Here is a 25,796-nt window from a genome sequence, read left to right on the forward strand (position 1 = left end):
GGCATGGCCATTATGAAAAAATCTAGAAACAATAAATGCTGGAAAGGGTGTGGTGAAAAGGGAACCCTCCTGTACCGTTGGTGGGAATGTAAACTGATACAGCAACTATGGAAAACAGTATGGTGGTTCCTTAAAAAACTACAAATAGAACTACCATAGGACCCAGCAATCTCACTACTGGGCATATACCCTGAGAAAACCATAATTCAAAAAGAGTCACATACCACAATGTTCCTTGCAGCACTATTTACAATAGCCAGGACATGGAGCCAACATAAATGTCCATCGACAGATGAATGGATAAAGAAGATGTGGCACATATATGCAATGCAATATTACTCAGCCATAAAAAGAAATGAAATTGAGTTATTTGTAGTGAGGTGGATGGACCTAGAGTCTGTCATACAGAGTAAAGTAAGTCAGAAAGAGAAAACGAATACTGTATGTTGACACATATATATGGAACCTAAAAAAAATGGTACTGATGAACCTAGTTGCAGGGCAGGAATAAAGACATAGACATAGAGAATGGATTTGAGGACACGGGGTGGGGGAAGGGTAAGCTGGGACGAAGTGAGAGAGTGGCATGGACATATATACACCACCAAATGTAAAATAAATAGCTAGTGGGAAGCAGCCGCATAGCACAGGGAGATCAGCTCGGTGCTTTGCGATGACTTAGCGGGGTGGGATAGGGAGGATGGGAGGGAGGCTCAAGAGAGAGGGGATATGGGGACATACGTATGCATATGGCTGATTCACTTTCGTGTACAACAGAAACCAACACAGTATTGTAAAGCAATTATACTCCAATAAACATCTATTAAAAAAAAAAGAGTCATGTACCAAAATGTTCATTGCAGCTCTATTTACAATAGCCAGGAGATGGAAGCAACCTAAGTGTCCATCATCGGATGAACGGATAAAGAAGATGTGGCACATATATACAATGGAATATTACTCAGCCATAAAAAGAAACGAAATTGAGCTATTTGTAATGAGGTGGATAGACCTAGAGTCTGTCACACAGAGTGAAGTAAGTCAGAAAAAGAAAGACAAATATCGTATGCTAACACATATATATGGAATCTAAGAATAAAAAATGTCATGAAGAACCTCGGAGTAAGACAGGAATAAAGACACAGACCTACTAGAGAATGGACTTGAGGATATGGGAAGGGGGAAGGGTAAGCTGTGACAAAGCGAGAGAGAGGCATGGACATATATACACTACCAAACGTATGGTAGATAGCTAGTGGGAAGCAGCCGCATAGCACAGGGAGATCAGCTCGGTGATTTGTGACCGCCTGGAGGGGTGGGATAGGGAGGGTGGGAGGGAGGGAGATGTAAGAGGGAAGAGATATGGGAACATATGTATATGTATAACTGATTCACTTTGTTATAAAGCAGAAACCAACACACCATTGTAAAGCAATTATACTCCAATAAAGATGTAAAAAAAAAAAAGACAAATCATACAATAAGCAAAACTCTTGAAAAATAAATGGGAATACTAATACTTTGTACCTCATGGATTATTGAAGTGATTAATTACTCTTAGAAGAATGTGCAGCACATAGCTAATAGAATATTTATTGTTAACAACTGCCTTCATAAAGGGCAAATAAAAACATATTTTAATAGGAATTAGGTGCAATGCTGAAAGGAAAGAAAGAGCTCCCGGTATTAGGAATAATGATACGGAGACAGTCATTTAAAATAGAAATTGAAAGCAAGTAAATTATTAAGCAAATTTTCATTTCCTTCTATTTGTACTTTCCACCGAGGAGGTGCCAATGTATTGATTATTGCTACAGTCTAATTTATTTTACCACGTGGTATCACTATCATTGCATGATAAAGAAGATCCCATAGGACTTCCCTGGTGGCACAGTGGTTAAGAATCTGGCTAAGACCACACACTACAAAACTCTTAGAGGAAAACAAAGGAAAAACACTCTTTGACATAGATCACAGCAAGATCTTTTTTAACCCACCTCCTAGAGTAATGGAAATAAAAACAAAAATAAACAAATGGCAGTTAATTAAACTTAAAAGCTTTTGCACCACAAAGGAAACCATAAACAAGACGAAAGACAACCCTCAGAATGGGAGGAAGTATTTGCAAATGAAACAAAGGACAAAGGATTAATCTCCAAAATATACGAACAGCTCATGGAGCTCAACATCAAAAGACAAACAGTCCAATTAAAAAGTGGGCGGGGGCTTCCCTGGTGGCGTACTGGTTGAGTCCGCCTGCGGATGCAGGGGACACGGGTTCATGCCCTGGTCTGGGAAGATCCCACATGCCGTGGAGCGGCTAGGACCGTGAGCCATGGCCGCTGAGCCTGTGCGTCCAGAGCCTGCGCGTCCTGAGCCTGTGCTCCGCAACGGGAGAGGCCACAACAGTGAGAGGCCCGCGTACCGCAAAAAAAAAAAGGGCGGAAGACCTAAATAGACATTTCACCAAGGAAGACATACAGATGGCTAAGAGACACATGAAAGATGCCCAACATCACTAATTATTAGAGAAATGCAAATCAAAACTACAATGAGGTATCACCTCATGCTGGTTGGCATGGCCATTATGAAAAAATCTAGAAACAATAAATGCTGGAAAGGGTGTGGTGAAAAGGGAACCCTCCTGTACCGTTGGTGGGAATGTAAACTGATACAGCAACTATGGAAAACAGTATGGTGGTTCCTTAAAAAACTACAAATAGAACTACCATAGGACCCAGCAATCTCACTACTGGGCATATACCCTGAGAAAACCATAATTCAAAAAGAGTCACATACCACAATGTTCCTTGCAGCACTATTTACAATAGCCAGGACATGGAGCCAACATAAATGTCCATCGACAGATGAATGGATAAAGAAGATGTGGCACATATATGCAATGCAATATTACTCAGCCATAAAAAGAAATGAAATTGAGTTATTTGTAGTGAGGTGGATGGACCTAGAGTCTGTCATACAGAGTAAAGTAAGTCAGAAAGAGAAAACGAATACTGTATGTTGACACATATATATGGAACCTAAAAAAAATGGTACTGATGAACCTAGTTGCAGGGCAGGAATAAAGACATAGACATAGAGAATGGATTTGAGGACACGGGGTGGGGGAAGGGTAAGCTGGGACGAAGTGAGAGAGTGGCATGGACATATATACACCACCAAATGTAAAATAAATAGCTAGTGGGAAGCAGCCGCATAGCACAGGGAGATCAGCTCGGTGCTTTGCGATGACTTAGCGGGGTGGGATAGGGAGGATGGGAGGGAGGCTCAAGAGAGAGGGGATATGGGGACATACGTATGCATATGGCTGATTCACTTTCGTGTACAACAGAAACCAACACAGTATTGTAAAGCAATTATACTCCAATAAACATCTATTAAAAAAAAAAGAGTCATGTACCAAAATGTTCATTGCAGCTCTATTTACAATAGCCAGGAGATGGAAGCAACCTAAGTGTCCATCATCGGATGAACGGATAAAGAAGATGTGGCACATATATACAATGGAATATTACTCAGCCATAAAAAGAAACGAAATTGAGCTATTTGTAATGAGGTGGATAGACCTAGAGTCTGTCACACAGAGTGAAGTAAGTCAGAAAAAGAAAGACAAATATCGTATGCTAACACATATATATGGAATCTAAGAATAAAAAATGTCATGAAGAACCTCGGAGTAAGACAGGAATAAAGACACAGACCTACTAGAGAATGGACTTGAGGATATGGGAAGGGGGAAGGGTAAGCTGTGACAAAGCGAGAGAGAGGCATGGACATATATACACTACCAAACGTATGGTAGATAGCTAGTGGGAAGCAGCCGCATAGCACAGGGAGATCAGCTCGGTGATTTGTGACCGCCTGGAGGGGTGGGATAGGGAGGGTGGGAGGGAGGGAGATGTAAGAGGGAAGAGATATGGGAACATATGTATATGTATAACTGATTCACTTTGTTATAAAGCAGAAACCAACACACCATTGTAAAGCAATTATACTCCAATAAAGATGTAAAAAAAAAAAAAGACAAATCATACAATAAGCAAAACTCTTGAAAAATAAATGGGAATACTAATACTTTGTACCTCATGGATTATTGAAGTGATTAATTACTCTTAGAAGAATGTGCAGCACATAGCTAATAGAATATTTATTGTTAACAACTGCCTTCATAAAGGGCAAATAAAAACATATTTTAATAGGAATTAGGTGCAATGCTGAAAGGAAAGAAAGAGCTCCCGGTATTAGGAATAATGATACGGAGACAGTCATTTAAAATAGAAATTGAAAGCAAGTAAATTATTAAGCAAATTTTCATTTCCTTCTATTTGTACTTTCCACCGAGGAGGTGCCAATGTATTGATTATTGCTACAGTCTAATTTATTTTACCACGTGGTATCACTATCATTGCATGATAAAGAAGATCCCATAGGACTTCCCTGGTGGCACAGTGGTTAAGAATCTGGCTAAGACCACACACTACAAAACTCTTAGAGGAAAACAAAGGAAAAACACTCTTTGACATAGATCACAGCAAGATCTTTTTTAACCCACCTCCTAGAGTAATGGAAATAAAAACAAAAATAAACAAATGGCAGTTAATTAAACTTAAAAGCTTTTGCACCACAAAGGAAACCATAAACAAGACGAAAGACAACCCTCAGAATGGGAGGAAGTATTTGCAAATGAAACAAAGGACAAAGGATTAATCTCCAAAATATACGAACAGCTCATGGAGCTCAACATCAAAAGACAAACAGTCCAATTAAAAAGTGGGCGGGGGCTTCCCTGGTGGCGTACTGGTTGAGTCCGCCTGCGGATGCAGGGGACACGGGTTCATGCCCTGGTCTGGGAAGATCCCACATGCCGTGGAGCGGCTAGGACCGTGAGCCATGGCCGCTGAGCCTGTGCGTCCAGAGCCTGCGCGTCCTGAGCCTGTGCTCCGCAACGGGAGAGGCCACAACAGTGAGAGGCCCGCGTACCGCAAAAAAAAAAAGGGCGGAAGACCTAAATAGACATTTCACCAAGGAAGACATACAGATGGCTAAGAGACACATGAAAGATGCCCAACATCACTAATTATTAGAGAAATGCAAATCAAAACTACAATGAGGTATCACCTCATGCTGGTTGGCATGGCCATTATGAAAAAATCTAGAAACAATAAATGCTGGAAAGGGTGTGGTGAAAAGGGAACCCTCCTGTACCGTTGGTGGGAATGTAAACTGATACAGCAACTATGGAAAACAGTATGGTGGTTCCTTAAAAAACTACAAATAGAACTACCATAGGACCCAGCAATCTCACTACTGGGCATATACCCTGAGAAAACCATAATTCAAAAAGAGTCACATACCACAATGTTCCTTGCAGCACTATTTACAATAGCCAGGACATGGAGCCAACATAAATGTCCATCGACAGATGAATGGATAAAGAAGATGTGGCACATATATGCAATGCAATATTACTCAGCCATAAAAAGAAATGAAATTGAGTTATTTGTAGTGAGGTGGATGGACCTAGAGTCTGTCATACAGAGTAAAGTAAGTCAGAAAGAGAAAACGAATACTGTATGTTGACACATATATATGGAACCTAAAAAAAATGGTACTGATGAACCTAGTTGCAGGGCAGGAATAAAGACATAGACATAGAGAATGGATTTGAGGACACGGGGTGGGGGAAGGGTAAGCTGGGACGAAGTGAGAGAGTGGCATGGACATATATACACCACCAAATGTAAAATAAATAGCTAGTGGGAAGCAGCCGCATAGCACAGGGAGATCAGCTCGGTGCTTTGCGATGACTTAGCGGGGTGGGATAGGGAGGATGGGAGGGAGGCTCAAGAGAGAGGGGATATGGGGACATACGTATGCATATGGCTGATTCACTTTCGTGTACAACAGAAACCAACACAGTATTGTAAAGCAATTATACTCCAATAAACATCTATTAAAAAAAAAAGAGTCATGTACCAAAATGTTCATTGCAGCTCTATTTACAATAGCCAGGAGATGGAAGCAACCTAAGTGTCCATCATCGGATGAACGGATAAAGAAGATGTGGCACATATATACAATGGAATATTACTCAGCCATAAAAAGAAACGAAATTGAGCTATTTGTAATGAGGTGGATAGACCTAGAGTCTGTCACACAGAGTGAAGTAAGTCAGAAAAAGAAAGACAAATATCGTATGCTAACACATATATATGGAATCTAAGAATAAAAAATGTCATGAAGAACCTCGGAGTAAGACAGGAATAAAGACACAGACCTACTAGAGAATGGACTTGAGGATATGGGAAGGGGGAAGGGTAAGCTGTGACAAAGCGAGAGAGAGGCATGGACATATATACACTACCAAACGTATGGTAGATAGCTAGTGGGAAGCAGCCGCATAGCACAGGGAGATCAGCTCGGTGATTTGTGACCGCCTGGAGGGGTGGGATAGGGAGGGTGGGAGGGAGGGAGATGTAAGAGGGAAGAGATATGGGAACATATGTATATGTATAACTGATTCACTTTGTTATAAAGCAGAAACCAACACACCATTGTAAAGCAATTATACTCCAATAAAGATGTAAAAAAAAAAAAGACAAATCATACAATAAGCAAAACTCTTGAAAAATAAATGGGAATACTAATACTTTGTACCTCATGGATTATTGAAGTGATTAATTACTCTTAGAAGAATGTGCAGCACATAGCTAATAGAATATTTATTGTTAACAACTGCCTTCATAAAGGGCAAATAAAAACATATTTTAATAGGAATTAGGTGCAATGCTGAAAGGAAAGAAAGAGCTCCCGGTATTAGGAATAATGATACGGAGACAGTCATTTAAAATAGAAATTGAAAGCAAGTAAATTATTAAGCAAATTTTCATTTCCTTCTATTTGTACTTTCCACCGAGGAGGTGCCAATGTATTGATTATTGCTACAGTCTAATTTATTTTACCACGTGGTATCACTATCATTGCATGATAAAGAAGATCCCATAGGACTTCCCTGGTGGCACAGTGGTTAAGAATCTGGCTAAGACCACACACTACAAAACTCTTAGAGGAAAACAAAGGAAAAACACTCTTTGACATAGATCACAGCAAGATCTTTTTTAACCCACCTCCTAGAGTAATGGAAATAAAAACAAAAATAAACAAATGGCAGTTAATTAAACTTAAAAGCTTTTGCACCACAAAGGAAACCATAAACAAGACGAAAGACAACCCTCAGAATGGGAGGAAGTATTTGCAAATGAAACAAAGGACAAAGGATTAATCTCCAAAATATACGAACAGCTCATGGAGCTCAACATCAAAAGACAAACAGTCCAATTAAAAAGTGGGCGGGGGCTTCCCTGGTGGCGTACTGGTTGAGTCCGCCTGCGGATGCAGGGGACACGGGTTCATGCCCTGGTCTGGGAAGATCCCACATGCCGTGGAGCGGCTAGGACCGTGAGCCATGGCCGCTGAGCCTGTGCGTCCAGAGCCTGCGCGTCCTGAGCCTGTGCTCCGCAACGGGAGAGGCCACAACAGTGAGAGGCCCGCGTACCGCAAAAAAAAAAAGGGCGGAAGACCTAAATAGACATTTCACCAAGGAAGACATACAGATGGCTAAGAGACACATGAAAGATGCCCAACATCACTAATTATTAGAGAAATGCAAATCAAAACTACAATGAGGTATCACCTCATGCTGGTTGGCATGGCCATTATGAAAAAATCTAGAAACAATAAATGCTGGAAAGGGTGTGGTGAAAAGGGAACCCTCCTGTACCGTTGGTGGGAATGTAAACTGATACAGCAACTATGGAAAACAGTATGGTGGTTCCTTAAAAAACTACAAATAGAACTACCATAGGACCCAGCAATCTCACTACTGGGCATATACCCTGAGAAAACCATAATTCAAAAAGAGTCACATACCACAATGTTCCTTGCAGCACTATTTACAATAGCCAGGACATGGAGCCAACATAAATGTCCATCGACAGATGAATGGATAAAGAAGATGTGGCACATATATGCAATGCAATATTACTCAGCCATAAAAAGAAATGAAATTGAGTTATTTGTAGTGAGGTGGATGGACCTAGAGTCTGTCATACAGAGTAAAGTAAGTCAGAAAGAGAAAACGAATACTGTACGTTGACACATATATATGGAACCTAAAAAAAATGGTACTGATGAACCTAGTTGCAGGGCAGGAATAAAGACATAGACATAGAGAATGGATTTGAGGACACGGGGTGGGGGAAGGGTAAGCTGGGACGAAGTGAGAGAGTGGCATGGACATATATACACCACCAAATGTAAAATAAATAGCTAGTGGGAAGCAGCCGCATAGCACAGGGAGATCAGCTCGGTGCTTTGCGATGACTTAGCGGGGTGGGATAGGGAGGATGGGAGGGAGGCTCAAGAGAGAGGGGATATGGGGACATACGTATGCATATGGCTGATTCACTTTCGTGTACAACAGAAACCAACACAGTATTGTAAAGCAATTATACTCCAATAAACATCTATTAAAAAAAAAAGAGTCATGTACCAAAATGTTCATTGCAGCTCTATTTACAATAGCCAGGAGATGGAAGCAACCTAAGTGTCCATCATCGGATGAACGGATAAAGAAGATGTGGCACATATATACAATGGAATATTACTCAGCCATAAAAAGAAACGAAATTGAGCTATTTGTAATGAGGTGGATAGACCTAGAGTCTGTCACACAGAGTGAAGTAAGTCAGAAAAAGAAAGACAAATATCGTATGCTAACACATATATATGGAATCTAAGAATAAAAAATGTCATGAAGAACCTCGGAGTAAGACAGGAATAAAGACACAGACCTACTAGAGAATGGACTTGAGGATATGGGAAGGGGGAAGGGTAAGCTGTGACAAAGCGAGAGAGAGGCATGGACATATATACACTACCAAACGTATGGTAGATAGCTAGTGGGAAGCAGCCGCATAGCACAGGGAGATCAGCTCGGTGATTTGTGACCGCCTGGAGGGGTGGGATAGGGAGGGTGGGAGGGAGGGAGATGTAAGAGGGAAGAGATATGGGAACATATGTATATGTATAACTGATTCACTTTGTTATAAAGCAGAAACCAACACACCATTGTAAAGCAATTATACTCCAATAAAGATGTAAAAAAAAAAAAGACAAATCATACAATAAGCAAAACTCTTGAAAAATAAATGGGAATACTAATACTTTGTACCTCATGGATTATTGAAGTGATTAATTACTCTTAGAAGAATGTGCAGCACATAGCTAATAGAATATTTATTGTTAACAACTGCCTTCATAAAGGGCAAATAAAAACATATTTTAATAGGAATTAGGTGCAATGCTGAAAGGAAAGAAAGAGCTCCCGGTATTAGGAATAATGATACGGAGACAGTCATTTAAAATAGAAATTGAAAGCAAGTAAATTATTAAGCAAATTTTCATTTCCTTCTATTTGTACTTTCCACCGAGGAGGTGCCAATGTATTGATTATTGCTACAGTCTAATTTATTTTACCACGTGGTATCACTATCATTGCATGATAAAGAAGATCCCATAGGACTTCCCTGGTGGCACAGTGGTTAAGAATCTGGCTAAGACCACACACTACAAAACTCTTAGAGGAAAACAAAGGAAAAACACTCTTTGACATAGATCACAGCAAGATCTTTTTTAACCCACCTCCTAGAGTAATGGAAATAAAAACAAAAATAAACAAATGGCAGTTAATTAAACTTAAAAGCTTTTGCACCACAAAGGAAACCATAAACAAGACGAAAGACAACCCTCAGAATGGGAGGAAGTATTTGCAAATGAAACAAAGGACAAAGGATTAATCTCCAAAATATACGAACAGCTCATGGAGCTCAACATCAAAAGACAAACAGTCCAATTAAAAAGTGGGCGGGGGCTTCCCTGGTGGCGTACTGGTTGAGTCCGCCTGCGGATGCAGGGGACACGGGTTCATGCCCTGGTCTGGGAAGATCCCACATGCCGTGGAGCGGCTAGGACCGTGAGCCATGGCCGCTGAGCCTGTGCGTCCAGAGCCTGCGCGTCCTGAGCCTGTGCTCCGCAACGGGAGAGGCCACAACAGTGAGAGGCCCGCGTACCGCAAAAAAAAAAAGGGCGGAAGACCTAAATAGACATTTCACCAAGGAAGACATACAGATGGCTAAGAGACACATGAAAGATGCCCAACATCACTAATTATTAGAGAAATGCAAATCAAAACTACAATGAGGTATCACCTCATGCTGGTTGGCATGGCCATTATGAAAAAATCTAGAAACAATAAATGCTGGAAAGGGTGTGGTGAAAAGGGAACCCTCCTGTACCGTTGGTGGGAATGTAAACTGATACAGCAACTATGGAAAACAGTATGGTGGTTCCTTAAAAAACTACAAATAGAACTACCATAGGACCCAGCAATCTCACTACTGGGCATATACCCTGAGAAAACCATAATTCAAAAAGAGTCACATACCACAATGTTCCTTGCAGCACTATTTACAATAGCCAGGACATGGAGCCAACATAAATGTCCATCGACAGATGAATGGATAAAGAAGATGTGGCACATATATGCAATGCAATATTACTCAGCCATAAAAAGAAATGAAATTGAGTTATTTGTAGTGAGGTGGATGGACCTAGAGTCTGTCATACAGAGTAAAGTAAGTCAGAAAGAGAAAACGAATACTGTATGTTGACACATATATATGGAACCTAAAAAAAATGGTACTGATGAACCTAGTTGCAGGGCAGGAATAAAGACATAGACATAGAGAATGGATTTGAGGACACGGGGTGGGGGAAGGGTAAGCTGGGACGAAGTGAGAGAGTGGCATGGACATATATACACCACCAAATGTAAAATAAATAGCTAGTGGGAAGCAGCCGCATAGCACAGGGAGATCAGCTCGGTGCTTTGCGATGACTTAGCGGGGTGGGATAGGGAGGATGGGAGGGAGGCTCAAGAGAGAGGGGATATGGGGACATACGTATGCATATGGCTGATTCACTTTCGTGTACAACAGAAACCAACACAGTATTGTAAAGCAATTATACTCCAATAAACATCTATTAAAAAAAAAAGAGTCATGTACCAAAATGTTCATTGCAGCTCTATTTACAATAGCCAGGAGATGGAAGCAACCTAAGTGTCCATCATCGGATGAACGGATAAAGAAGATGTGGCACATATATACAATGGAATATTACTCAGCCATAAAAAGAAACGAAATTGAGCTATTTGTAATGAGGTGGATAGACCTAGAGTCTGTCACACAGAGTGAAGTAAGTCAGAAAAAGAAAGACAAATATCGTATGCTAACACATATATATGGAATCTAAGAATAAAAAATGTCATGAAGAACCTCGGAGTAAGACAGGAATAAAGACACAGACCTACTAGAGAATGGACTTGAGGATATGGGAAGGGGGAAGGGTAAGCTGTGACAAAGCGAGAGAGAGGCATGGACATATATACACTACCAAACGTATGGTAGATAGCTAGTGGGAAGCAGCCGCATAGCACAGGGAGATCAGCTCGGTGATTTGTGACCGCCTGGAGGGGTGGGATAGGGAGGGTGGGAGGGAGGGAGATGTAAGAGGGAAGAGATATGGGAACATATGTATATGTATAACTGATTCACTTTGTTATAAAGCAGAAACCAACACACCATTGTAAAGCAATTATACTCCAATAAAGATGTAAAAAAAAAAAAAGACAAATCATACAATAAGCAAAACTCTTGAAAAATAAATGGGAATACTAATACTTTGTACCTCATGGATTATTGAAGTGATTAATTACTCTTAGAAGAATGTGCAGCACATAGCTAATAGAATATTTATTGTTAACAACTGCCTTCATAAAGGGCAAATAAAAACATATTTTAATAGGAATTAGGTGCAATGCTGAAAGGAAAGAAAGAGCTCCCGGTATTAGGAATAATGATACGGAGACAGTCATTTAAAATAGAAATTGAAAGCAAGTAAATTATTAAGCAAATTTTCATTTCCTTCTATTTGTACTTTCCACCGAGGAGGTGCCAATGTATTGATTATTGCTACAGTCTAATTTATTTTACCACGTGGTATCACTATCATTGCATGATAAAGAAGATCCCATAGGACTTCCCTGGTGGCACAGTGGTTAAGAATCTGGCTAAGACCACACACTACAAAACTCTTAGAGGAAAACAAAGGAAAAACACTCTTTGACATAGATCACAGCAAGATCTTTTTTAACCCACCTCCTAGAGTAATGGAAATAAAAACAAAAATAAACAAATGGCAGTTAATTAAACTTAAAAGCTTTTGCACCACAAAGGAAACCATAAACAAGACGAAAGACAACCCTCAGAATGGGAGGAAGTATTTGCAAATGAAACAAAGGACAAAGGATTAATCTCCAAAATATACGAACAGCTCATGGAGCTCAACATCAAAAGACAAACAGTCCAATTAAAAAGTGGGCGGGGGCTTCCCTGGTGGCGTACTGGTTGAGTCCGCCTGCGGATGCAGGGGACACGGGTTCATGCCCTGGTCTGGGAAGATCCCACATGCCGTGGAGCGGCTAGGACCGTGAGCCATGGCCGCTGAGCCTGTGCGTCCAGAGCCTGCGCGTCCTGAGCCTGTGCTCCGCAACGGGAGAGGCCACAACAGTGAGAGGCCCGCGTACCGCAAAAAAAAAAAGGGCGGAAGACCTAAATAGACATTTCACCAAGGAAGACATACAGATGGCTAAGAGACACATGAAAGATGCCCAACATCACTAATTATTAGAGAAATGCAAATCAAAACTACAATGAGGTATCACCTCATGCTGGTTGGCATGGCCATTATGAAAAAATCTAGAAACAATAAATGCTGGAAAGGGTGTGGTGAAAAGGGAACCCTCCTGTACCGTTGGTGGGAATGTAAACTGATACAGCAACTATGGAAAACAGTATGGTGGTTCCTTAAAAAACTACAAATAGAACTACCATAGGACCCAGCAATCTCACTACTGGGCATATACCCTGAGAAAACCATAATTCAAAAAGAGTCACATACCACAATGTTCCTTGCAGCACTATTTACAATAGCCAGGACATGGAGCCAACATAAATGTCCATCGACAGATGAATGGATAAAGAAGATGTGGCACATATATGCAATGCAATATTACTCAGCCATAAAAAGAAATGAAATTGAGTTATTTGTAGTGAGGTGGATGGACCTAGAGTCTGTCATACAGAGTAAAGTAAGTCAGAAAGAGAAAACGAATACTGTATGTTGACACATATATATGGAACCTAAAAAAAATGGTACTGATGAACCTAGTTGCAGGGCAGGAATAAAGACATAGACATAGAGAATGGATTTGAGGACACGGGGTGGGGGAAGGGTAAGCTGGGACGAAGTGAGAGAGTGGCATGGACATATATACACCACCAAATGTAAAATAAATAGCTAGTGGGAAGCAGCCGCATAGCACAGGGAGATCAGCTCGGTGCTTTGCGATGACTTAGCGGGGTGGGATAGGGAGGATGGGAGGGAGGCTCAAGAGAGAGGGGATATGGGGACATACGTATGCATATGGCTGATTCACTTTCGTGTACAACAGAAACCAACACAGTATTGTAAAGCAATTATACTCCAATAAACATCTATTAAAAAAAAAAGAGTCATGTACCAAAATGTTCATTGCAGCTCTATTTACAATAGCCAGGAGATGGAAACAACCTAAGTGTCCATCATCGGATGAACGGATAAAGAAGATGTGGCACATATATACAATGGAATATTACTCAGCCATAAAAAGAAACGAAATTGAGTTATTTGTAGTGAGGTGGATGGACATAGAGTCTGTCATACAGACTGAAGTAAGTCAGAAAGAGAAAGACAAATACCATATGCTAACACGTATATATGGAATCTAAGAAAAAAAAATGTCATGAAGAACCTAGGGGTAAGATGGGAATAAAGACACAGACCTACTAGAGAATGGACTTGAGGATATGCGGACGGGGAAGGGTAAGCTGTGACAGAGCGAGAGAGTGGCATGGACATATATACACGACCAAACGTAAAATAGATAGCTAGTGGGAAGCAGCCGCATAGCACAGGGAGATCAGCTCGGTGCTTTGTGACCACCTTGATGGGTGGGATGGGGGGGTGGCAGGGAGGGAGATGCAAGAGGGAGGCGATATGGGAACATATGTATAACTGATTCACTTTATTATAAAGCAGAAACTAAGACACCATTGTAAAGCAATTATACTCCAATGAAGATGTAAAAAAAAAAAAGTCCCCCTTTGTAGCCCAACACTACCTCTCCAACACTGCCGTGAATCCAACCAGAATAAGCATCAGTATCCCCTGCATCCATGTTTATGTGCATCATAAAAAGCTCTAGGCTCCTTGATCATCTCTCTTTTCAGACACTCTACTCCCCATCAGTTGGATGTCCCATTTTCTCACCCCTCCTCAACTCCTGACACTTTCCAATATGCCCTCTGGAATTCACAGTCATAAACCCCTCTTTTATCCTCAACCACCTCCCTGAACACTCCCTTCACCTCTGGATCTAAAAGAAACCTGGCTCTCTCCAGAGGACTCTCGCAGCCCTCTCTACGTTTTTTTTTTTCCTCCCTACAGCCTCTTGCCACTGGGTCTGGAAGTGGGGCAGGTGTCCTCCTTGCTCTTATTACTCTCAGACCTTTCTCCCTTTGTCCTCCACAAAAGCTCTACCTTTGAATTTCATGCCAAGAGATCATATATAACTCACCACCATCTCACTGTTGCTGACATCTACCAAACACTGTATATTTCCTTCCCCTTGTTTTTTCAAAACTTGAGCTCCTGGCTCACTCGCTGCAACGCTACTACCCTTCTTTTATTCTTGCAATTTCAGTACACACCACACAGATGAGTCTGGCTTACTCACACTTACCTGTACTTCTTTTCCTTCTCTCATGGCTCATTCCCACCAGCACACCGATAGGTTACTTCTCCCACACCAGCTACTGTTCCATTTTCATATTTACAGAAAAACTCTTCGAATATGTGGTCTACACTGTCTCCCATTCCTCTCCCCTCATTCTACGTTACCCTACTCCAATCCAACTAATAGCCCCACAGAAACTGCTCTCCACACATTCACGAATGACTGTGAATGTTACTAAACGCAACGCTCAATTCTTTGTCTCTGGCCCCATAGTTGCTGCTACCATATTTACACACACTGTCACGCACATGGTGACGCAGTCACAATCATATACATGCACAGTCACACCTAAATTACAATCACATACTGCTCCCGTCACCAGCGCACCGTCCACATACACACACACACACACACACACACCCCTCTACGGTTCCCATGCGATCACTCCCACACCTTGCTTCTGTATCAATTTCACACACGCATCCAAGGTTCCCTGTCGCGATCGCTAGCGCGCGCGCGGACACACATACTCAACTCCCCACCGTCTTCCTTCTCACACCTGCTGGCTGGTAAAGCCTCAGACTCCGAAAATGTTAGCCCCTCACTGCCCTCCCCCGCAGCGGCGGCCTCGGCCTCTCAGGGGTCATTCCGCTTCCGGGTCTTAGACTCACTCGACTTTGCGGTTCCCTCAAGCTGTGGATGTTTCTCAGGGACTCGCGCACGACCCCTGCTATGGTCCTGAAAGGGCCGGTGTGCGGACAGAACTTTGCCTCGGATACGGCGGACACTGGGAAATGATTGGAGCCGGGACAACCTTTAAGAGCCCAGAGCCTAGTGGTCTCCATTCACAGGCCTCGGTCTTGGACCCTATCACTTCGCTCGGCAAAGACCATTGTCCTCACACCTCTCTATCTTTGGCAAGCGTCAACGAATTCCAGGCCGCGTTTAGAACGCAAGTCTCAACTGCTGAGTCCACGCTGCTGTTCCTCCGCAAACAAATGGCCCTCTCTGAGAACTTGGACCATAAGCCAACTCGGTCTTTCGACAGGAAGTAGCCGTGAACGCGATGGCCCCCGGGAAATGTAGTCCAGAGCCGTGGAAACTACCTCTGGAAGGAGCGTGCAATTCTTTTCTTTGCAAGCTCGCCGCCTGGGCATGTGACACATATGATGTGGCAGAAAGGTCTTGCGCCTCGGCCTGGCCGGGTGGAAACCTCTTATCCCACAAGCCCTGGCTTGAGGGTAGGATAAAGGGGAGGATCTATGGGGCACCCCCTCGGGAGAGGGAGAGGGGTGTCCCCTGTCTGTGAAGCCATTGAAGCTCCTCCTTGAACCCAGGTATAATATCCCTCACATCAGCAGACAAATACCTTATTCCAATTACCCTTAAAGTGGTTTAAATTAATGTTCATGGTTACATTCGTATTGTGTAAATGTTATTCATGTCTGAGCCATTCTTTTTGCTGAAGTTAATACTTGCCAGCTTTTCCCATTTGTGTCCTTTCCTATGTGCTTGTCATTTAGATGTATATCTAAACTTTCTGATGGAGGAGTAATTTTTTCAGTATTTTCAAAATCATCAGGTAACCTTTAAATATTTTTTCTTTAATTTCTTTTATTGTGAAATAGAAAACACCTGAAGAATACTGCATAGAATGTGTAAGTTCAGTGTAACGCCATACAAGTGAAGAAACAGTACATTGTTGTGGTGCTCCAAGGACAAAGAACAATATAAACTCAAAGGGCCAACATTGCCGGAACAAAGAGTTACAGGACTCTTATCACTCTGTCACATTGCGACCATTACAATGTCCCAGAGCCCTCCCAAGCAGCATGCCCTGTCCCTTTCCCGTCTCATATAAGGAAAGATATTTGTCCCGTTCTTCTCACGCTCTGCACACTGAAAGTATACATACCCTGCCCAATCAGCAGATGACTCGCAGGTTCCTTTGTTCCCTGGCTATGAAAACAGACCAGTAACCCTTGCTCAGGGTCTCCCTGGCTATCAGGAAGTCGGCCCGCTGTTCTGGCAGCGACACTTCCCTCTAATAAATTCTATCTTCTTTTCATTCTGCCTTGTGTCTGGAAATTCTTTTCCAACCCACGTTCATACCATGACAACTATGGGTACCTCAAGAAGAAACACCCACCCTATATGATCATTTCTCACCCCTCAGACCCCAGCTGACCACTATCCTGATTGTTAATGTAATAATATCTTGTTTGTCACTTACCTATCTTTGAAATTTACATAAATGCAATCAAATTGTATGACTCTCTTACCTTGCTGAGTTGTTAAAACTCCTAACTGGATTAACTCAAAACTCCACACTAAAGGCTTTGCAGAAGTAAATGTATGCCCCATTCAGGGATAAAAACTATTTTCCTCAGTTACTATGGTGTTGCAAGACCCCAAGATCAACCCTCCCTCCGAGGTTCAATGATTCACTGGGAGAACTCACAGCAAAACATACAAAGCAAAATCAGCAAAAAAGAAAAGGTGCATTGGGCAAAGTCCAGGAAAAACCAGCCACATTCTTCCAAGGATCCTTTCCCAGTAGAGTTACCCAGGCCATTAATACATGTGAAATAGTACCAACCAGGGAAGCTCATTAGAAATTCAGTACCTAGGGTTTTTATCGGAGCCTGGTCACATAGGCAGTCTCTGCCTGGCACATACCAGAATTTCAGACTCTCAGAAGGAAAGCAGGTATTTAGCATAAATTATATTGTTTGCACAAACACTTTAGGCACAGTAAGCCATTCTTATCAGTGAGGATAATGGGAATCTTCTCAAAATCCAAGTTCTAGTTGCAAGCCAAGGGCCAAACTTCAAGCAGGCCTTTCTAAGGATAAGAAGTCTCAGGTCTGCTACGTTAATCCTTTTCTGCACACTACTGTCCTAAACAAAATGTCTGGCTTTCAACAACAACAAAAAATTTCAAGGCATATGAAAAGGCAAGAAAAATCAAGACACTCCCAAAACACAAAGCAACAATCAGAACTAGACTCAGGTGTTCTTAGCTTGTTGCTGCATAACTTCAATCTCTGCCTCTGCCCTCACACAGCCTTCTTCTATCTTCTGTCTATTGTAAGTGGATTTAGGTCACAACCAGATAATTGGGATAATCTCAGCTAGCAATCCTTAACTTAATTACATCTGTAAAGACCCTTTTTTCCAAATAAGGTCACATTCACAGGTCCTGGGGTAAGTTAGGATGTGGACATATCTCTGGGGTGTCACTATTAAACCCAAAACAACCTGTTACTATATTTAGTTTTATCCTAATAGATTTCCTTAGAATTCTCCTCTTATGTCACTGATCTCAGTGGTTTAGCAGAGCAAAGACCAAACTCGATCTACCCACCAAAACTTGCTCATTCTATAGTTTTATCTTAGTAAATGACAATTCTGGTCTTCTAGTTTCTTGCGCTGCAATATTTGGGCTGGCCTAGGTTCCTCTCTTTCTCTCATATCCCACATCAAATCTACAGATCCATTTAGCTCTATCTTCAAAATATATCTAGAATCCAACTATTTCTCCTAACTACCACTGCTATCACCCTAGACCGAGTCACCGTTATCTCTTACCTGGATTATTCCAACAGCCCATTGGCTAGTTTCCCTGCTTCCTTTTATGTCCCCCTACACCCTACTCTCTACTCAGCACCCCAAATGATGTCTTTTAAATATAAGATCATGTCACTCTTCTGTTCAAAACCCACTATTGCTTTGACATCTTGCTAAGACTAACCAAACTTCTTAAAATATTCTCCAAGGCCTTACATAATTTGTCCTCTCATTAGCTCTTTCACCTCATCTACTACTCTCTACTTTGTCATGCTGGCCTACTTACTGCTCCTTGGATACACCAGGCTTGTATCTAACTTATGGCATTTATGTTTAGCTGTTTTCTCTGCTTATAATGCTCTTTATCCAAATATCTTCAAATGTCACTGCTTCTTCCTTTTGTTTTTGATCAAATATTTTCTTCTTAGGAAGGCTTTTCCTAACCATTCTATTTAAAATCACAACTCCCTTGTCACTCACTATCTTATTTTCAAGCTTCATTTTTCTCTACAGATCTTACCTTTATCTGGAACACTATATACTTCATTTACACGTTCACTGGTCACTTTCCCAGACTAGAATGTAAACTCCTTGAGGACAGGAAATTTGGACCGTTTTGTTCACTGATGCTTTCCTAGGGCTTAGAACGGCACCTGGCACAGATAAAGGGCTCCATAAATATCTGCTGAATGAAGAAATACATTTTGACAGCAACAGGAAATAGGCACTTTCATAAATTTTTTGGTGGAAATGGAAAGTGATTCATCTTTTGTGGACTGCAAATACTTATACATAACCTCTGACCCAGCACTTAGAGGAAATCGAAAGATGCACATGCACATCTGTGCAAAGCTGAATATATAAGGATTTCATTCCAAAATTGCACAAACCTGAAAACATCCTAAAAATTCACTAACATAGTATTAGTTAAAGTATGACATTTCCCCAACCATAAAGCATTATACCACCATAAGAAAAAGGAATATATATTAATACGGAATGTCTTCTAAGAAATAATAGTGAGTAAAAAACAAAGTGCTTTATACTATACTAACATTTGTGAAAAATAAAAATGTTATATATACAGATATGTTGGTATAATCATAGAATAACTCAAAGTAGTTAACATAAGAAACTAGTCACTGTAGATACATGTGGAGAAGAGAAATACTGAAAGGGAGACTTCTTTTTTCACTATAACCTTATTTAAATTTTTAAAATCGATGAGATGATTCCTTTAAAAACAATTATGAAGTAAAAAACTTGGCAGAGAGGGGAGCTAAGAGGAAAGTAGCAATGATTTCTAAGCTAGCAGCTTCTCGTGGTAAAGGAGATTGCTAAAATATGACTGTGGGAAGTCAATGACAATGGTAAACTATAACCCTGAAGTTTTTAGCAATGGAAAGATAGAAAATGGAATGTAATAAGAAGAAACAGCAGCATGAAACATAATAGTTTTAAAAGACTACAGATGTATGAAGGACTGACTGCATATGTAGGCTATGAAAATGAAGAGAATATGGTCCTCTAGGATCTGCTTAAATAAAGAGGGCACTGATAGAGGAAGAATGATGAGTGAAGGATTCACATCAACTAAAACTCAAGAAGAGTAGGGTCTATATAGCAAAACCTGGAAAACATTTTATGGTGTAAATTGCCTCACTGAACATCTATCTGTGCTCTCCCTCGTCCCAGGCACATCTGCCTGGTTCCCACTCATTCACTTGTACAGAAAAGGCTCCCACTCCTTTTCATTTCTTCTACTCACCACCTATGGCCTATTTTCTTGTCTTAACTTGAAGATTTCATGCAGTTTGGTGATGTGAGAGCCTGTATATAGGAAAATCACAAAAGGCTTGAATTCAAGCACCATCTCCAAACTCAGACTGACCTTGGGCCTTTAAGGAAATTACCATATAAAAAGGAACAAAGTAAATAACCTTTTGCCTTAAAGGTTGAGCATATACAATCATGTCACAGAGGGCTTGAGAATATCTGAAGCCTACATCTCAAAGCTGAACCCATTATGCCATGTAAAGATTCTAAATATATCAGAGATGTCACTTTACTTTCAAAAGTTGGATTATACGGAGAAGTTATCCATACATAATGTGGCTATGTTGCTCTAGTTCTCCAGCATCATATACCTATACAACTTCCTCTAAACATCTTTTAATTGTGGCTGAGCCTCCTGGTTGAACTGAACAATCACATTTCTGAATATTTACCTCATCAATGTCTCCCAAGGAACAGAGAAGAGAAAAACGTCTGGGGATAAGTTTGTGGACATAACCCAAAACAGGCACCCCCATAATAAAATACACCCTGTTTAAAAAGCCATACTGATTCAGTATTCTATTCCAGAACAAAATGTTTGGAATCTTAAGTGTTTATATTAAAATGGTATAAGTTATTTATTATATCAACAGGGAGCTTTTTCTCCTTAAAATTGAATCTACAGGAAGACATATCCTATTATCTCAGTTTGAAGAGGAAATGAGGCTGAGAGGATTCAGATTCCTCCACTATCTCAGCCACCCATGCAGTGGCCCACAATCACGTGATGACACACATATTTTCATACACACACAATCTTGCCCTACCACGTGCACACACACACAATTACTCCCAACCACACAAGCCCACAATATGACCCTCCATCCTCACAAAGCCACTTATAATCTTGATCCCATCTCTCTCTCACACTCATCAATTTTACCTGCATGCAGTCTCTCTTCCATTCAACTAACCCCTAAATGTAGTCACACACGCAATCTCATCACGGTCTCACACTCGGGCCCTCCTTCACCCACTCTCGCATACGTGACTGGGCTTGTGGATTTCTCCCCTTCAAACTCCCTAGGCTGCTTTGGTCCCAGACACTCACGTCCTGCATTCGGGTTCGCTCTTCTGGCTCCCCGACACTTTCCGCAGCAGCTTGCCTCTAGGCATCTGCGCGCTCCCAGGGCAAAGCGTAATTCCTACCAGCCTCCTAGGCATTTAACTGAGGCCAAGTCCCGCCTCAGAGCCTAGGGAACGCAGTCTATCTTGACCGGGTCCACTCCGCCGCTGGCAAAGTCCTGGACTACATTTCCCAGCAGGCCGTGAGGCCCAGGATGTTGCAGGGTGAGCGCCAAAACCTGAAAGAACCGCAACTTGAGGCTGGGATGTGTCAAAGAAGTTGCACCAGACAAGGTAAACAGATAAGGAAGGCTTATTATAAAGACTATCGCAGTAGGGAAGAGAGATTGAACTCAACTGGGTATGTAACAGTAGCTAGGGATTTATAGCCACTGGGCAGGGTGATGGAGTCAGTGCGGTCGACTTGACTAAAGTTTGGTCGAGGGAGTTCTTGTCAGCTGAGACTCGCGGAAGCCTCAGGTGCGCTGCCGGCTCCAGGCTTCCGCGGCCAGGGGGAATCAGGATGAAGAGGAGATAGCTTTTGGTAGCCTGTCGCTTTCTGGACTACATCTCCCAGAGGCCTCTAGACCTAGTGCTCCTTCCCGCGAGAACTAGACCTTCTCCTGAGGAGTGGACGGGATTTTCTGACGGGTTGGGGCAAACGGCCTCAGGGTGCTGTGCGAGGTGCTGGACTCTATTTGTTTCAAGTAGAGTGGAGCGGTGCTGACCAGACCGGAGGAGTCGTAGGTGAGATGGCCTGGAGCCCGGGGTTGGAGCCGAGAGTGTCTGGAACCTCCGGCCTCTACGGGAGCCAGCTGGGAAGGGGCGATCGTGAGGAGTGTGTGTCTGATTGTGGTTGTGTCTCTGTGTCTGTGTGACCTTGTACCAAACTGTGAGGGCGGGAGACGGGCTTGATTGTGGATTTGATTGTGCAGGTGTGTTGGGGGTTTAATTGTGTGACCGGTTGTGGCACTGTTTGCGAGTGTGAGGTTCCTTGACCGCGGTTGTAAAACTGTGTATACACTTGGGATGTGTGTGTGTGTATTTATGATCATTTGCTGAACCGTGGGTGTGGGATGGCTTAACTGTGAGATTTGTGTCTGTTTCTCCTTGGGATGTGTGTGTGTGTGTGATATTGTTGGTGGTAGGGTGCGTGTGAATTTGTCATTGTGTCCCCATGATGTATGTCACTGGGAATGTGAGTACGTGGGGGTGCCTATTACTGCGATTGTGACTGACTGTCCCCGGGGTGTGTATGATTGCGTGGCTGTCTGCAGCCCATTTTGTTGAGGTTTGGGGTGCCTGTGTGCCCGTGATGTGAGTTCCTATGATTATGTATCCATATAGCACTGTAGGTGTGGGGCGCCTTTGTCTGTGCCTTTGTGACTCCAGCGCTCTTTTACCAGGAGACCTCTGTGAGCTCAGGGACACATTCTGCCCAGAACTGCAAATGACCGTGCTTGTCTGTAATGCTGGTATTGAGCAGGACGCCCAAGACTTGTCTGACCTAATATCTGTAGGTGGTGGGTGGTAGGTTGACTTGGGCTCCCAGAGAGCCTGGTTTTTCCTGACTCCTTTCTCTCTCTCCAACTCTTCTCTGCTTGCAGAGTCTTCCAGAGTGGAGTAAAGAATGGCTGTTGAACATCCACAAGGCACCTGCAAGGTAGCTTGTCGTTTCCCCTTGTTTCCTGAAATCCTCTTTTCTATGTCAGGATATGACTTGGTTTCCTTCTCTTGAAAATTCTTGCCTGTCAGGTGACCTGATCTATGGAATTTTTCCTTTGAGAAATGTGATTTGCTCCAAAACCCAACCCACACACGTGACTTTCTCTTCCTAATTTGACAAATGGTTTAATTTTTCTTTATGCCCTCTTAAAAAAATATATTTCTTTTTTATTATAAAATGAAATTATCTTAAATAATTTCAAAAGTACAATTCCCAATGAAGAAAATTTAAATTCCCAGTTAAAACCAATGCTAACTTTTTGATAATTTCTTCCCAGTATGTTTTATGTACATATATAAAGTGTGATATTTAAAAATTGATTTTACTCAGCATTTACCGTTTTATAGCCTACACTTTCACATAAAATTATATTTAAGTATTTCCCCACATAATTTAATATTGGAAACATTTTTAGAGGTGCATATTTATTTGAATGTCTGTCTTTTTTTTTTCTTTCAAATTAGATACAGAAATGGCATTTAACACCCATTTGTGCAAATAATTATAAAGACCGATGTAAGGAATACCCAGGTCAAGAAAAAGAATACAGCCATCTCTAAAGCAGCCTCTGATGTACCCCTCCACAATCACAAACAATTATACTCTTCTGGTGATAACCACTGTGATCATTTCTTTGTCTTTCATTTGAGCTTTGATATGAATTCCAAAACCACATAGATTTAGTTTTTGTCTGTTTTCTATCTTTGTATGAATAGACATTCTTTTGTGTCTTTTTTCATGAAAAATGTTTGTGAGCTTCATTCATATTTCCTATAACTACAGTTCATTTTTTTCCATTGCCCTCTATATACTATCTTGTATAATAGTATCAGTTTACTCCTTATCTATTCTACTCTTCATGGACATTTGACTTGCTTCTAGTTTTTGGCTGCTATAAGCAATGTGACTACAAATGTTTTGTGCACATATTTTGGTACACATGTGCTTGTATTTCTTTAATATATATACTAAAATTGTAATTAAATTGTTGAGGGATTGGGTTTGCGCATCTTCAATTTTACTAGACAGTGCCGGACTGTTCTCTAAATATACTATGCAAGTTTTTTACTTGAATCAGCAGTTTAAAAAGGCTCCTTTTGTTTCACAGTCATGCCAGCTCTTGGCATTGTCACACTTTAAAATTTTTGCCAATTTGGTAGATACCTAGTGTTATCACATTTAATTGCTATGCCTGTATTATCAATGAAATTGAACACTAATTCTTGCCCGCCTGGATATCCTCTTTTGTGAAATGCTTGTTCAAATACTTTGCCAATTTTTAACTGGGTTGTTTTTCTCTAACTGATTTATAGCAGTTGAATATATATATAAAATATATATACATAATATGTATCTTCTATATTTTAGTTTACTGTCAGTTGCACATGTGACAAATATTATCTTCTACTCTGACTTGGTTTTTCACTCTGGTGTCTTCGGGTGAATAGAGGTTTTGGATTTCAATGTGATGAAATCTTTTTCAATAGTGCTTGTTTAAGAAATTTTCTGCTACCTCAAGGTAGTGAAGATTTTCTTGTGTTCTCTTCTAAAAGCTTCCTCGTTTTTAGCTTTAACATGTATGTTTTTACACTACCTGGAATTGATTTGTGTAGGGTAGGGATTCAATTTCATTTTATCCCCCATGTGAGTATCCAGTTGCTCCAGTATCATTTATTGAAAAGTTCATCTTTTCTACACTGAGCTGCAGTGCCATTGTAGCCAAAAATCAAGTGACCATTATGGCCACATCTGTTTCTGGACTTCATGTTTTGTTCCATTGCTCTGTTTGTCTCCCCTTGCAGCAATACTCTGCTATCTTATTCACTGTGACTTTATAATATTTGGAACAAGTCCTCTTACCTTCTTGTTCCTCAAGAATGTCTTGGCTGTTTGTGTTTCTTTGCATATTCCATATACATTTTTGAAATAGTTTGGTTCCACTCAAACATCTTTTGGGATTTTGATCGAATTGCATTGTGTCTATAATTATGTGAGTAGAAATTTGGGGAATCTTCTAATAACATGAATCTCTCAATTGATATTACATTTTCTTCATGTTTCTCATCAAAGTCTTGATTATCTCCTGTAAATAGTCTTTGGCAGGGACTTCCCTGGCGGTCCAGTGGTTAAGACTCCGAGCTCCTGATGCAGGGGGCACAGGTTCGATCCCTGGTCAGGGAAGTAAGATCCCACATACCGCAAGGCGCTGCCAGAAAAAAAAAAATAGTCCTGGCAAATAGGAATAATTTAATCCATCGTATATAGTATTTCCCTTTTGTGTTGACTGCCAGGAATTTGAGCACTTCAGAAATGATCAATTGTAGTAATAATCTTAGCCTGGGTTTTTGACATTGAATACCTATGATGTATGACCTTTGTGTATGATTAAAATTTTTTCTTTATTCTTAGCCTCCTCAAATACATTTTTGGAAGCGGGGGATATAAAAATGAGATATAGACTTAGATACAGATGTAGATATTTATTGTCTAACATTTTTATTTTAATAACATTTTTGTCTAATCAAGTCAGATTTGTGTGGTACCTTTTGCTGTTCTCCCTATATTTCTTTTTTAACTACTCTTTCCATTTCTCTTCCCCAGTCCCCTCAACCCCCTCCCCCA

At 41.2% G+C, this 25,796-nt stretch overlaps 1 protein-coding gene and 1 long non-coding RNA gene across 4 annotated transcripts in view; one reads left to right on the top strand and one right to left on the bottom strand.

Moving 5' to 3' along the window:
• LOC309836365 (uncharacterized protein) overlaps window positions 1-19,094 on the bottom strand; it is a 48,130-nt gene extending 29,036 nt beyond the window's left edge. For 2 of the 3 annotated variants that reach the window (XM_082676340.1, XM_082676338.1), the window contains exon 1: window positions 15,649-15,968. The gene's annotated coding sequence lies outside the window, so the exon portion shown is untranslated. Of the gene's footprint in view, window positions 1-15,648; window positions 15,969-19,067 lie in introns of those variants that run through there. The other variant, XM_082676339.1, reaches the window with a different exon arrangement.
• Window positions 19,095-22,065: 2,971 nt separating this feature from the next.
• Window positions 22,066-24,410, top strand: LOC309837221. The gene is made up of 3 exons (XR_014298230.1): window positions 22,066-22,195; window positions 23,056-23,111; window positions 23,639-24,410. It is a non-coding gene; the product is annotated as an uncharacterized lncRNA (long non-coding RNA).
• Window positions 24,411-25,796: the final 1,386 nt, after the last annotated feature.

Source organism: Grampus griseus (genome assembly GCF_964374135.1).
Source record: "Grampus griseus genome assembly, chromosome: 19".
Lineage (NCBI taxonomy): Eukaryota > Metazoa > Chordata > Mammalia > Artiodactyla > Delphinidae > Grampus > Grampus griseus.